At 42.5% G+C, this 16,009-nt stretch overlaps 1 pseudogene; it reads right to left on the bottom strand.

Annotated features, from left to right (window-relative positions):
* Positions 1-5,319: 5,319 nt before the first annotated feature.
* LOC123403453 lies at positions 5,320-9,131 on the bottom strand (annotated as a pseudogene).
* Between the last annotated feature and the right edge of the window lie 6,878 nt (positions 9,132-16,009).

Raw genomic sequence — 16,009 nt, 5'->3', positions numbered from 1 at the left:
TTGGAGGGCAGGTTCGAGCATACCTGGCAGGTTCTTCGGGGATCTCACTGGAGCTATGATCCTGTGATGGTTCCTTCTCTTTGGGTGTCCACCGCCCGCGCCGATACCCGTCGGGCGCAACGGTTCTAGATGTATCAGTGATGCTATATGTATGATAGTATTCGAGGAGTATTAGTGATAATATTCGACGATGTACAGACAAAAGAGATGATGCATTTGCTTATAATTGAATGCATGCTAATTTGAATACTACTTTATTTTACGATTTGGTTTTGCTTATTGAATGCTCAAATTGGAAAAGTACTCCTACTTTGAATACTATGCAGAAATCTAGGAGTCCCGGATGGAGCCACGACTCGTGACTAAAGTTGTTTTGGAACGGATTTCCTGATAGAATAATTCTTTTTTGGTACAAAGGTTAAGAGAATCCGTTTTTTGCAGAATTATGGATCCACATATCAGGAACCTCGAAGAGGAAGAACTTCTCGAAGATATAATCAAAGACGGCCCCGACGTTGAACCAGCTGAATCTCCGTCGTCATATCTAAACCCCTCCGGATATGGAATGGAGGTCGAGCGACACCAAGATGAAGCCGATGGGGCAGGAGATAGGTCCAATGACGGAGAAGGTGATAGCTCCACTGATGGAGAAGCCGGTGAAGAAATAATAAAGTCCGGCGAGGTATGCATATGAAGTTCGACAATCACTTATAATATGTGAAAAATATTGGAGATAGCTCTATATTGTATACATATACATTCATTTGACGAATGTTTCTCCCTCTTAGGCCTCCACATCGAGCAAAGCTACGAAACGAGGCCCGACTAGAAAGTTGGATGCACGGACGCATTACACCTTTGAGGTGATATTGCCTACGGGCGAACCCAAGCTTCCTAAGAATGCTGCTGACACATTCAAGAAGCAATGCGGAGTTCTCATTAGGGATCACGTCCCGGTCAGCGTTCGGGAGTGGAACAAGCGCAAAGGGGCAGCCGATAGTGACTATGTCGCCGAAAGGTACAAAGAAAATCTTTGGAATGATCTCATGTCACATTTCAACCTGCCAGAATGTGAGAATGAAGACGCCGCAGACAAACTGAGGGCCAAAGTCAAGCAGTGGACTCTAAAGAAGATGGCCGAACTGTTCCGTAGCTGGAAGAACAAGCTATGGAAAAACTATCTGAAGACAAAGAAAGTGCCAGTATTCGAGGGGTATCTAGCCACGCAGGCGTATCACTGGAAGGCATTTCAAGAGTACAAGGAGTCAGAAGATGCCCAGGCATTATCAGAAAAGAACAAGATAAATGCCGACAAGAAGAAATATCACCACAATCTAGGGCCAGGGGGCTATGAGACTGCCATCCCAAAGTGGGATAAGAAAGAGCAAGATCTGCTAGATAAAGGCATCGTACCTGAACCACTCCGTGATGAGTGGGAATTGAGAGCAAGAAATTGGTTCCTTGCGCATGGTGGGTCGTACGACGAAAAAACAGGGGACCTCATCTGCAGTGACGGTCTTAGGATACCCAGGGAGAATTGGAAAAGGATAGTGAAAGAAATTAAGGAGGGAAAAAGAAATTTCACTGCAGATAGAGAGAAATATTTGCTCACACTGGTCCTCGGCAATGACGAACATTGAGGACGAACGCGAGGCTTCGGTCCTTCTTACCCGTGGTGGCTTGGGTTTGCCAGAGACCAAGACACTTACAGAAGCCAAGAGAGAGAAAAGAAGCGGCACCAGGATGAGGAGAATGACAAGTTCAACCAGTTGCTTGCTAGGATTAACGAGCAACAGAAGCAGATTGATGAGCTTAGAGGAGTTACGCGCCAGGAAGATCCTGCACTTGATATTACCGGCGCCCCATCTAAGGGGAAAAGCAGCGTGGCTGAATCTGAGGCCCCGCCCGATGATGCACGAAGAATGATAGAGGGCGGTCCCGGCTACCCCGTGGATGGAATCAAGGAGTCAACATCATGTGAAATCCATTAGAAATTCAAGAACATATCCATGAAGGTGGCCGTCGGACAAGCTTTACCTTCTGGCCCTGATGCACGCTGGCATGGCCGTGAGATTCCAGCTGGCTTTGCTAAAGTCGAGGTGGATGAAATCATGGCGGGGTTTTATGATATGGAGCTTGACATAGCGGGACCCGAAGATGAGAGGACACTCGGAGAAGTACTGGGTGGAGTCATCCTATGGGACAAGAACTACATCAAGCTTCCAGGCTCGGCCCCAAGGACAACACCGCCTCTGAGTCGTCGCAGGTCACCTACAGCTCCATTACCTCCAAGCCCTCCACATGACGTCGGCGAGCACAACACGAGTCCATCTCGATCACCGCCGCCGGACTTGGGTCGTCCGTCTCTGCCGCCGCCCGCACAGGATACTAAGCGGAAGCGTGCCACCAAGAACGCTCCGCCGACGATTTCTAAGCGACGGAGCCCCCCAAAGCGCAAACGGTCGCCCCTCCCAAAGGTACCTCATGCTAATCTTCCTATCAGACCTTATGATCGTACCCCCGAGGAAAACGCCAGGATAGCAAAGGAACATCATGATGCGCAGATGAAAAAGAAGGAACCCGAGCCCCGCCTGGAATACACCGAGAAGCAAATAGCATTTGCAAAATACTTCACGACCCTTCCATCACAGTATGACTTACACCATAAGCCTGATGACTATACACGCACATTGCAGAAGGAAGTGAAAAAGAGCAGATCACGTGCAAGTGCAAGTGGGAGCAAATCAAGTTCAACTACATGCAAGAAAAAATCAGACGTTCCTCAGCTTGGACAACAGGCCAAACAGTCGATCCCACCCCTCAAGGTGTTAACCGAGAATGTTCCCCCTCCGGTGCAGGGGCAAGATTTTGAATTAGCAAAGAAGTGGGCGGCTGAATGGGGTGTCTCGGTTGAAGATGTTCTGGCTTCCCAAGACGACAGGTTACCCAAGGCTGTGGTAGCCCCTAAGCCACATTTTGTCATGGGAGAGCCTTTGGTCAGCAAAGATGATCTCCCAACAAATATGCGTTACTTGCATACATGGTACTTAAGTGAATCAAAGAATGGGAGAACGATGATCGTAGTGAGTGTCCCACGGGAGTACTACGGCCGCCCCGAAGAAATCCATATCGACTTTGATGAACTCTTCCAGATGTACAATGGCGACGCCCTTGACAAATCGCTTATGAGTTGCTATTGTTTGTAAGTTTTTCAATTCGTTGTCTACATATAACTTGTTTAGTTATTTCAATTCATTGTCTATATATAACTTGTACTCTATTATGCAGAATGAAGATTCTGGATTCTAAAAGTAAGAACATCCTAAATATTGGGTTTATTGACCCAGATAAAATACATATAGCGACGCTAACTGATAAACCCAAGGAGACGGAGGAAAACCTTCTAAGGTTTCTAACAGATCAAAATTTCTGTGACCACATACTGTTTCCATACAACTTCAGGTGAGGGTCTTTACTCTGTTGTGGTCATTCACTTATACGTTACTGACACACACACACACACACACAAATATATATATATATATATATATATATATATATATATATATATATATATATATATATATACATACATGTGCAACTTCCATTGGATTCTGTTGGACATTCAAATCGATAAGGGAAGAGTTGATGCCTTCGACCCATTATTGAGACCCTTGGAACAGTTCCAAAGCCTGCAGGACATGCTCCAAGGGTAATTTCAATCATTCTTGCGCTCTATCGGTCTCTTTCGTTAATTTTCTGATATATCAATTAATGAAAAACTTAGCAAATCATTATCCTTGTCGGGCAGGGTTTGGAAGCGGTTCAAGTGCGTGACTCCCGGTATCGAGCCTGAGAAGCTGACCTTTAGAGCGGCTCAGGTAAGTAGTAGTATGATATACTTCTATTTTCAATACATTTATGATGCTAGATTATTATTTTGATTATATATATTATATTCTTGTAAAGTGCGACCAGCAGCCAAGGGGGACGCATCTATGCGGATACTATGTTTGCGAGACCATTCGCACGTTTACCTTTGAGCACTAGGATCACAGATTCGATGTAAGCAATGAACATTCACACCTCTATTTTTACCCGTCATTCTTTGTTATCATGATTGATATTCATATTCATCTCCTCTTCCTATATAGTAAACGGCCATGAGGACGAAGGTCCTACCAGAGAAACGCGCGATTGCTGTTGCAGAGGAGCTTGCGACCTTTCTGAGGACGGAAGCTATAGATGACAAAGGACGATTTAGTGTAGCTAGGGGCCATTACTGATGTTCGTCCATGTAATTGAATAGACGGGCTCTAGTCCCGATAATTCAGATGTCTATATAATTGTATATATATGCTCGCTTGTAAGATAAGTTAATCTTATATATATATGCATAATTATTTCTATTTAAATTATATGAAAACTAATTCCCGAACACCAAACGAGGCATCACTTTAATCTCCCGAACACCTAACCCTAAAACCCTAAAACCCAAAAATAATTTCATTCAAAAAAAAAACCCAAAAATAAGCAAAATCTGAAACTCTTTAGTCCCGGTCCGTGTAACGAACCGGGACTAAAGGTCCTGCCCCTGGGGCGCTACGAGGCGCCCACGTGGGGCACCTTTAGTCCTGGCTTGTAAAAGGGCCGGGACTAAAGGTTAGGCCTTTAGTCCCGCCCCTTTAGTCCCGGTTGATGAACCGGAACTAAAGCCCCTTACGGGCCGGGGCTAAATGCCCCGTCCCCACTAGGCTTGCATTTCAATAAGATTGTTGGCCTGAACAAACAGGACTCCCTGCCATTATGTTTGCAAATTCTTCAGTTTGCACCAACAAAACTGATTCATGGAAACTACAGGCAGTCTCCATGCATCTGCACTACACATGAAAGCTTATCGCCCGTACACAAAAGTACAGAGTACACAACACTTGCAATTGCTGCTCAATTCATGTCGCAGCGGCGATGCAAAGCTCAGTTGCATCGCTCCTCTTGAATCCAAGCATTTAGAAGCCCCCAGCAGCAGGATCAAGGCCTCCCTTCCACCTGATCAAGTCATGGTTTTAGTTGTATCGGATGTACGACCATGCACCAGTGTTTAATATATCAAAAAAAAACATTTCCACGCATAGCAAAATGAATCTGCCAAGCAGAGTCTCACCTAATAGATACTAATGCTTTGCTTATCACATTTCCAATGTATATCTAGAAGAGTTAATCAGTTAGCGATTATCAATGGGATTAATTCCAATTGAAAAGAACAAATCAAGAAGAGGATAGTACTTGAAGCATAGCGTGCTAGCACCTCGCAGTCGTACCTAGAATGAAGCTGGAAGATGCCGCAGAAAGAAGTTTTCTTTTTTAATCATCTCTTCCTCTGATGTTCTTGTCTGTGCTTCTTGTTTCCTTCTTTTCAGCTCCTGACACTGATGAAGTTCCTTCGTCATTGTACTCTGCATCCGCCGGGCCAACGGAACAAATAAAAAAAAGAGGGAATAAAAATGAAAAATTAGGGGACAGAGCAACCATGCATAGAACTAATTAAGATGTACGAGCAGCTGTGCTAATTACCTCCTGATTTCGATGACCTGTCGATCAAGAAGTATTGTGACAGCATATCCCTTGCCCTGACAGCATACTCATTTGCTAACTGGCGCACTTCCTTACAGTAATCGCCCCGCTTAACGCTTGGCATGGCCGCATCATCCTCCATATCTATGACTATGTTATGCAACAAGCAGCAGGCACCAAGCATCATTTCTAGAGTGTCCAGATTGTCCGGCCACCGCGTCTCTCCCTGCAGGCAGCTCCATGTATCTTCGAACCTTGCCAGCGCCTTCAGCGCGCATGACGTGGCTGACGAGTGTCTCCTATTGAACTCCGCCTTGGAATCTGAGAGGTCTTCTTGCTGGTAAGGTGTGATTCGCCAGGGTAGAAGAGGGTATCCTTCATCACCAATTATGTACTCCCCGACTTCTGGTCCATCTAAGTATGCCTTCAGCTTGCTGCCATTCAAGTGAGCACCCTTCTCGCACTCCTTGAAGAATTTAGAATTCTGCAAAATGCTCAATTGGTCCATGCTTCCTGCCGATGTCAAATGAATGTTCCAGAACCTCATCTCTGGATCAACGAAATATTGCATTATAATGTTTTCAGTCTTCCCATGGCCGTAGTTTGGTCCAAATGGGACATGAGTTGTATGTATAACACCGCAGCAGTTATGCATATTGTGGATATTTCCAAGCATGTACTTGATCTTATCCATTTTACTGGAGTCTGGCCAGTGCACGTGGTGCATTCCTCGCTCGTACACAGCAGCAACGAACCTCTCAGTTACCAACAAGATGGTTGACTCGTTCACACCAAGAGATGATTCTAGGGTCTCCGATGGCTCCGTAGAGTACAACCTTCTCAGTGCAACGGCTACTTTGTCTTCTAAAGAGAGCACCCTCCCGTCAACAAAGGTGTAGCTATCCGTATATTCCCATGACGGCACTTTCACCAAGCTGCAGATGTAGCTAAAGGTTTTGCTTGTCACTTTGAATACATACTCAAATCTTCGCGCATCGTCAGAATAAGATAAGGCCCCTGCATAAGAAGAAACCGGTAGAGTAATTATACAATTCATAGCTGGCAAGGCAAGAGATCAAATATTTGAGTTAAAACTGTGAGATCCAGAAATAACATGTGAGCAGGGAAGTAGGAACAAGTTACTACAGCAGAAATTTATCAAATGATATACTCCAGCCATATCATAAAGTAGCACTGGTCAACAAATAGTCAGCCATCTATTTTTATCTAGATAAAAAGCTAGTAATACATCTATGTTGACATTAATACCATGTTTTATTGTTCAACACTAGAATGGTATATTCAAAAGGAACTGTTGGGAATATGTTCGAACTCCTACACACTGATGAAAGGTGAAAAACAAAGAGAGTAGTACAAATAACCAAAATAAATTGCAAACTTAAGATGAAAAGCAATGCTAAATCACCTCTAGACATGAAAGAGCTGACATTTGTCTCCAAGTTGTAGGGTTTAGCTTTGTACAAGACATACCGTCCTTCACCTGCATATGCCTTAGCATGCTCAGCACGGCTGAACTTGTCCCACTCAGGGCCAGTTTGTCCGGCGGCTATGGAAGTGAGCAGAGCTAGACTGCAGTCTAGCTCGAAACGCGTTAGGTTTATACCCCCCATCAATTCTGGGAGTGTCTCCATATCGTCATCCTTGAAAATGAGCTTTTGGAGTGCAGGAACACCCTCCAGCACCTTCAGCTCTGGGCAGTCTTGGATGGTAAGCTTCTGCAGTTTGGGAAAGTTAGTGATCCTCTCCAGGTCAAGGTTTCCAACCACTTCCAGTTCGACCAGATATGGAAAGTTTTCAAGAGAGATGAGACCCTCGACATAGTGTATAGTTAATTTATTCAAAGTCGTTGCCTGGGAGGCAAGGCCAGGAGGAAGACACTTCAGTTTGCAGCTGACTAGCATTAGTTTCTGCAAGATAGGAAAGGCTTCCACTTGCTCCTCCCACTCCCACTCCTCCCATTCCATCATTCCCATCAAATCCATCGTATGCAATCTCGGAAATGTAGCCAGAACCTGGGAAGGACGAGGACTGTGGTGATGGTAGGACTGCAAGAAATCTGGTCCAACATGCTTGATGGCTAGAGCACGGTTGATCTGAAAGAACTCTAGATAAGGGAGCTGACACAAGCCATCAGGAAGCTTTCTGCAGCAAGCCAGGTCATGAATGAACAGAATCCTCAAACACTTGAGGGGCACAACTAATGATGACATCATCCACCTTGGGAGCCGTCGACCAAAATATCCGACGATGACAAGATATTCTAACCTGGGTGGAGGGCAGAGCTCATCAAACACCTTCGTTATTCGTTCTTGTTCTTCACCGGAGACGCTATTTTCCTCTTTAATCAGCCCATCATCTCCCAATCTACTACCACGATATAAGGATAGGTCGTTAAGACGCACCTTCTCATCAAGCTTTGCCTTTGCTGCGGATGAGGAAGCAATTACATTCTCTAGTCTGTCCAGTCCAAGATTCTTGAGCCAAGAAAGAGGACCCAACTCTTCCAAACTGCACCAATCTCCATCCACCAGGGCTGGAAACCCAGCTAATGATCTCAAATTTGTTAGAACACAAAATCCTCGAGGCATGTTGTTTATACTAGTATCATAGAAATTAAGATACCTTAGTTGCCCTAACTTTAAAATGCTACATGGAAGTTTCACAAATTGTTTGCATCCTACAAGGTTAATGCACTGCAAGAATTTCATCTTTCCAATGCTATCTGGCAGACTAGATATATCAGAATTTTGTAAGGACAAGTATCTCAGATGCTTGAATTCATGCAAAGATTCAACCAAGAGACCAACATGTCCAGAATCTATATGTAAAGTTCGTAGACATGGAAAATGAACCAAAGAATCACCATGCTTCATATTTATGTGGCCAACTGATATTAGTGTTCTCAGTGTGCTTTGTGTTTGTAAAGAAGTCCACTTTAGCCCATCTGATTCTGATGCTTTGCTGTCTAGAGATAACCGAAGAAACTTTTGTGCAGTAAGTTTACTACCAATACTAGTTTCTCCGGTGTGAGCTGCTAGTGCCTCATCTCTAGCCACAAATTGAGCAAATGAGCGAACAATATCATGCATGTTGCAAACACAATGAGTGGCATATTTTACATCTGGTTCTATCAGGTTCCTCGAGATTAGCTCCTTATAGTACTTGCTTCCAAATTCTTCTAAGTCGCCTGAGATTCCATGAAGAAAGCCTTCACTAATCCACATGCCAATGATGTTGTCACTAGTGAACACTGTAGTTTTAGGGAGAAGGGAGTAGTATAGAAAGCATTGTTTCATTCAAGAAGGCAAATCTTCATAGCTTAAATATACTGCATGGTTTAGCTCTTCGGGCATTTCAGATTCTGACCATATAGACTCATCCAGAACCATCTTCCACGCATGGTATTTTTTATCTTTCTGGCACAAGAGCCCTCCCATAACTTTGACAGCAAGAGGCAAACCATCACATTTGGCTACAATTTCTATCCCAATGTCCTTGAGCATATTAATTTCACGCCCATCTGTCTCACTTGAGACCATCTGTAAAAATGGTTGGAACCAATAAAGTCCATAAGAAGGGGTTTGTCTTACAAGAACAGTGGTGGTTTATTAGTGTCTAGTGTTCAGTTCAGTCAATAATAGGCCCGTGAACAAAAGGAAACTAATCAGGGACACATTATTGTACTACCTAAACTGAGTTGTCAAGTGAATGAACTTATAACCGCTGATGTTGCTGTCTACCGGGATACCTAGCACCTGAGAGATCTAACACCAAACATGGTCAGCCAACATGATGCAAAGTTTCTACCTTTCTTTTTACCTAGAATATGTATTCTCTTTTAGTCTATCAATATTCAGAAAATAAAGTCACATTTGTTATATGACTACATGACAGTGAAGGGTCTCATCTATGTTTGAATTTATCTTTATTTTGTTGAAGTCTATAATCAATTGCCTAGCCCTTTCCAACAGTTCGGAATTTTGGTTGCGTTTGCTAGTGCATAAAGCTTAACATGGTATCATGGCCTAAGATCTTGAGTTTAAATTCTGGCTTTCGTAATTCATTAAAAAAATTGTTGCCCCCCCTTTTGTCCACGTATAGACCTTATGAGTCATACATCTGAGTCTTGCGTTGGCTACTGCATGAAGCTTAACATACATAATATATTCTTTTTATAATCCAATTTCCAAATAAGCATAAGTTTTCTAAGGAATACTATAAAGGATAGTACAACATCAGCATGGATCAAAATTCTCACCCGCAGAGGTTTGAACCTGCTGGGTGTGGGATTGTGCACACACTCTCCCAATCAAATTTGTTCATACTAATTTTTGTTCTAGCTTGTTTGCCTTTTCTAACAAATACTAATATATTACTCCAACAACTCAATTTTTTATGTTGTGAGTTAGAAGATCTTTTATCCTGTTGATTAATGACTTTTAGTGTCTTTTGTTCCAATTGATTAAATTATCATCTGAACTCACACCAAAAATATGTTCCGTGTTGGGTGCATTTTGATTCAAGTTCATGGGTATTTTTTAACCAGCCAACTAATTCTTTTGTGCTCACATACATACTAACATGTTATGTAGTGGGAGTATCACTTTTTCAGCATTATAAGAATGTTTATTCTTGATAACTACTCCCTCCATCCCATAAAAAAGAACGTTTTTGGCAGTGTGTGTGATCATGTGAGCTCAGCCGCCCGTGTCAGCTCGCTGGACAATGGGTCGTTGCCCTCGATCCCTCGCAACAACGTTGTGGCGATGCGTAGCGATCTGGCTCTTCGGCGTTGGTAGAACTCTCCTATGTCACCCGCCACCTTCGTAGGCCTACAGCTTCGATTCCATTCCTGGTTCTTCTTCCTGCAGGTTCCCCCACTCTGCTTGACTTGTTGTGGGCAGTGGCTTGGCAATAGACTAGGACATCTCACTGACGAGGTGGTTGTGTACGGTTGACTGGCGAGGGTGTTTTGAATAAGCCGGTTCTCCTTCTAGCTCTATGGTGAGCGCCTCCTTTCGTCTGATGGTGTGGTGTCGTCGAGTCTGGACAAGGGGGAAGGGTCCCTCTTAGACGAGCGAGAAGGAGGTTGTGTGGTCTTTTGGCTCCTGATGTCGTCAACGGTTAGTTTGTTCTCTTAGCGTTGGGCGACACTCTAGTTGTTTCGACCTTCTGCTTCGATGTTCAAGCATGTATGGCAATGCCTTAGTACAGCTGTTCTTAATCTTTTACATTTCTTTTTTGCTTGTGGAGTGTCTTGTACTGTAAACTGGCTCTCAGCAATTATGTATTCCCTTCGTCCCATAATATAAAAGCATTTTTAACACTAGTGTATTATAAAAAATACTTCTATATTATGGGACAGAGGAAGTATCTTGCAATTCCTGACAAGCTTGTCTCGAGCCTTCTTTCTAAAAGAGGAGTTCACGAGTTGGGGTACTGTAGTTTTTGAGTAGTGATTAGAGAGGATAGTTTAGGGCAGTGGTGAAAGCATAGCATATTCCCCACGTGACTCTAGTAATTAACCTAGTTGTAGCAAAGTCCTAAATAGTTTAGTATTAAGTTTACAAAGCCTGTTTAGGAAACGATCACGTGTATAAACCGGCAACGTACCTGTACGTATAATCCGGAGTTGCGTCGTGTTGGTTGCCGACTCGGACGGCAACGCGTTGGACGCGGCAACGATGTATCTCTTTATATAGCAATCAAAGACAAACAAACGGTGCAAGTTGAAGCACCACCAAAACCAGTTTTGTTCCTGTTGATTCGTTCGCTACAGCACGAGAGTTTCCGCCGAGAGTTTCCGCTGGATCGATCAAGCACAGCGTGCAACTAGCTAGAAAGAAGATCCATCCACGTGTGTGCGTGTTAGCTTCACAAGCTAGCTTTGCACGTAGGAGTGTTGGAGTGCTGCTGCCTGCTGATTTGATCTACGGTTCAAAACCAACAATTGGTATCAGAGCCTCGACGATCTACGATCTACGATGACGGACAGCAACGCTGAGTCGGTCATGTCCGGCAGCGGCGGTGCCAAGGCGAACAAGAAGGGCGACAAGGTGAAGAAGGGCGTCAAGTCAGCAACCAGTGGTGGAGGAACGAGCGGCGCCAACGTCCAGGCGCATCGCAACATCCCCATCCAGTACCCGATGCTCACCGACGCCAACTACGGCGTGTGGGCGGTGAAGATGAAGATTATTCTTCGATCCCTTCGAGTGTGGGAGGCCATCACGGACGACGACGTCGACGAGGAGCGCGACGAAGGTGCCATGGCCGCCATAGCCCAGTCTGTGCCGGATTCCGTGTTGATGACATTTGCGGAGTTTGAGACGGCAAGAGAGGCGTGGAACGCACTCAAGGAGATGAGGATCGGAGAAGATCGCGTCACCAAGGCTCGGGCACAAGTGCTGAAGCGCCAATTTCACAAGTTGCAGATGGAGGAAACTGAATTGGTGAATGACTACGCCATGCGTCTTACTACTTTGGTGGGAGAGATCCGCGCGCTTGATGCAAAGCTCGATGAGATCGAGATCGTGGAGAAGTTTTTCAGTTCAGTCACTGATAAACTCACGTACATCATCGGCACGCTCGAGCAGCTTTACGACATCGACGACATGACCATAACGGAGGCGATCGGACGATTGCGGACATGGGAAGAGAATGCTCGTGGCTGTCGGAAAGGCAAAGGAGGAGGTAGTGACCAACTCATGTACTCGTGCGCAGATTGGAGGCCCCAAGTAGCAAAGGAAGGCGTGACGGTGGCGAAGGCTCAAGCAACACGAAGGACGATGGACAAACCGGAAAAGGCAAACCACAAGGTCGTGGTAAGGCGGGCCAATCTAAAGAGGAGAAACCACGGAACTTGGATTTGTCCGAGGTCAAGTGCTATAACTGCAATAAGATGGGTCACTTTGCGAAGGATTGTCCAAAGCCTAACAAGCGGGAGATCAAGACAAATTTGGCAAAGCTGGAAGACGAAGGTCCAGGTCTTCTGATGGCCGAAGTTTGTGATCTCGCTGAAACAGTGGTTGTGAAACCAAGCCGGAAGGTGCTACTTCATGAGGAAAAAGTGACACCAAAGTTATCCGGTGATCAGAACGTGTCGTGGTATCTCGACACGGGTGCCAGTAACCACATGACGGGGTGCAAGGAGAAATTCCTCGAGCTGGAATACGATGTTGAAGGCTCGGTCAAGTTCGGTGATGGTTCAGCTGTGGAGATTTGCGGGCAAGGATCTGTCCTCTTTGAGGGTCTCACAGGCGAACATCGCATACTCACCGGAGTGTACTACATCCCAAGACTGCGCAACAACATCATCTCTATTGGGAAGCTTGATGAGAATGGATGCAAGGTGAATATAAAGAGCGGAGTGATGACGATCTTCGACAACCTCCGAAAGGTGAATATCATGGTATCATGCATTTCGACCACATATATATACAAAAAGTCTTCAGTTCAAATAAGTTCAAAAAATGAAATCCCTTTTGTAACAGATATGTTTTTGATTAAAACAGTCATTTAAAAATGAAACACCATTAGTCCCACGTGGCGTGCCGCGGAACCACTTTTGTTGTGGGGGCCGCTTTTCCTTCTTCTCCTTGTGCTAGATATTTGTTATGCATTAGGGAAAGAAGGAATAGCGACCATCATCGATGGTCAAAAAATCAGGTGAGGGAGTGTCCACCATACATGAGAGAAGAAGAATGCCGACTGTTGTTGTGGGGGTTGCTTCTCCTTCTTCTCTTTGTGCTAGATATTTGTTATGCACTAGGGGAAGAAGGAGTAGCGACCATCATCGACGGTCGAAAAATCAGGTGAGGGAGTGTCCACCATACATGAGAGAAGAAGAATGTCGACTGTTGCTGTGGGGGGTCGTTTCTCCTTCTTCTCCTTGTGCTAGATATTGGTTATGCACTAGGGGAAGTAGGAGTAGCGACCATCATCGACGGTTGAAAAATCAGGTGAGCTAGTGTCCACCATATATGAGAGAAGAAGAATGTCCACCATATACCATAGGTGAGCTAGTGTCCACCATATATGAAATTGTTGAAATTTTGTGATGAGCCTTTAAATGGTGCATTTTGAACACACAAAAAGCATGGAGTTCAAATAAGTTCAAAAAAATGAAATCCCTTTGTAAGAGATGAGTTCTCGTTCGAAACGCTGATACTTCGAGAGAGATTGTCCGTTTTGTACACGAAGTGCATCCAGTTTTTGTCGTGGCCCTCTCAACTTTTTAACACATGCTATGTGGGTGAAATGATGATAGCATGCCAACTTTCAACATTTTCAGAGTTCATTTGTAGTGCTTTTCAATTTCAGGATCAACTAGCTCAAAAAAAAAGTAAATGCACGAATAATACCAAATGAAGTCAGAAATTGTTGAAATTTTGTGATGTGCCTTTCAATGGTGCATTTTGAAGACACAAAAAGTATGGAGTTCAAATAAGTTCAAAAAAATGAAATCCCTTTGTAAGAGATGAGTTCTCGTTCGAAACGCTCATACTTCGAGCGAGATTGTCCGTTTTGTACACGAAGTGCATCCAGTTTTTGTCGTAGCCCTCTCAACTTTTTAACACATGCTATGTGGATGAAATGATGATAGCATGCCAAATTTCAACATTTTCAGAGTTCATTTGTAGTGCTTTTCGATTTCAGGGTCAACTACCTAAAAAAATAAGTTAATGCACGAAGAATACCAAATGAAGTCAGAAATTGTTGAAATTTTGTGATGTGCCTTTGAATGGTGCATTTTGAACACACAAAAAGTATGGAGTTCAAATAAGTTCAAAAAAATGAAATCCCTTTGTAACAGATGAGTTCTCGTTCGAAACGCTGATACTTCGAGAGAGATTGTCCGTTTTGTACACGAAGTGCATCCAGTTTTTGTCGTAGCCCTCTCAACTTTTTAACACATGCTATGTGGGTGAAATGATGATAGCATGCCAAATTTCAACATTTTCAGAGTTCATTTGTAGTGCTTTTCGATTTCAGGGTCAACTACCTCAAAAAAAATAAGTTAATGCACGAAGAATACCAAATGAAGTCAGAAATTGTTGAAATTTTGTGATGTGCCTTTGAATGGTGCATTTTGAACACACAAAAAGTATGGAGTTCAAATAAGTTCAAAAAAATGAAATCCCTTTGTAAGAGATGAGTTCTCGTTCGAAACGCTGATACTTCGAGAGAGATTGTCCGTTTTGTACACGAAGTGCATCCAGTTTTTGTCGTAGCCCTCTCAACTTTTTAACACATGCTATGTTGGTGAAATGATTATAACATGCCAAATTTCAACATTTTCAGAGTTCATTTGTAGTGCTTTTCAATTTCAGGGTCAACTTCCTCAAAAAAAAAAGTTAATGCACGAAGAATACCAAATGAAGTCAGAAATTATTGAAATTTTGTGATGTGCCTTTGAATGGTGCATTTTGAACACACAAAAAGTATGGAGTTCAAATAAGTTCAAAAAAATGAAATCCCTTTGTAAGAGATGAGTTCTCGTTCGAAATGCTGATACTTCGAGAGAGATTGTCCATTTTGTACACGAAGTGCATCCAGTTTTTGTCGTAGCCCTCTCAACTTTTTAACACATGCTATGTGGGTGAAATGATGATAGCATGCCAAATTTCAACATTTTCAGAGTTCATTTGTAGTGCTTTTCAATTTCAGGGTCAACTACCTCAAAAAAAAAGTTAATAGTTTGGATAGTTAAAATAATTACTTTTGAAAATAGAAAATAGTTTTGCATTATTTATTCAATTTCAAACACTTTTCATTATCATAGTTTTGTCAAATTCTCAAATATGCAAAAAGAATTTTAATAAACATAGTTTTTAATTGAAAATAACAAAATAGATAATAGTTTGGATAGTCAAAATTATTAATTATGAAAATAGAAAATAGTTTTGCATTATTTATTCAATTTCAAACACTTTTCATTATCATAGTTTTGTCAAATTCTCAAATATGCAAAAAGAATTTTTAATAAACATAGTTTTTAATTGAAAATAACAAAATAGATAATAGTTTGGATAGTCAAAATAATTACTTTTGAAAATAGAAAATATTTTTGCATTATTTATTCAATTTCAAACACTTTTCATTATCATAGTTTTGTCAAATTCTCAAATATGCAAAAAGAATTTTTAATAAACATAGTTTTTAATTAAAAATAACAAAATAGATAATAGTTTGGATAGTCAAAATTATTAATTATGAAAATAGAAAATAGTTTTGCATTATTTATTCAATTTCAAACACTTTTCATTATCATAGTTTTGTCAAATTCTCAAATATGCAAAAAGAATTTTTAATAAACATAGTTTTTAATTGAAAATAACAAAATAGATAATAGTTTGGATAGTCAAAATTATTAATTATGAAAATAGAAAATAGTTTTGCATTATTTATTCAATTTCAA

This window comes from Hordeum vulgare, chromosome 6H, assembly GCF_904849725.1.
Source record: "Hordeum vulgare subsp. vulgare chromosome 6H, MorexV3_pseudomolecules_assembly, whole genome shotgun sequence".
NCBI lineage: Eukaryota > Viridiplantae > Streptophyta > Magnoliopsida > Poales > Poaceae > Hordeum > Hordeum vulgare.
The sequence above is the reverse complement of the archived record's forward strand: the minus strand, read 5'-3'. Positions and strand labels throughout refer to the sequence as shown.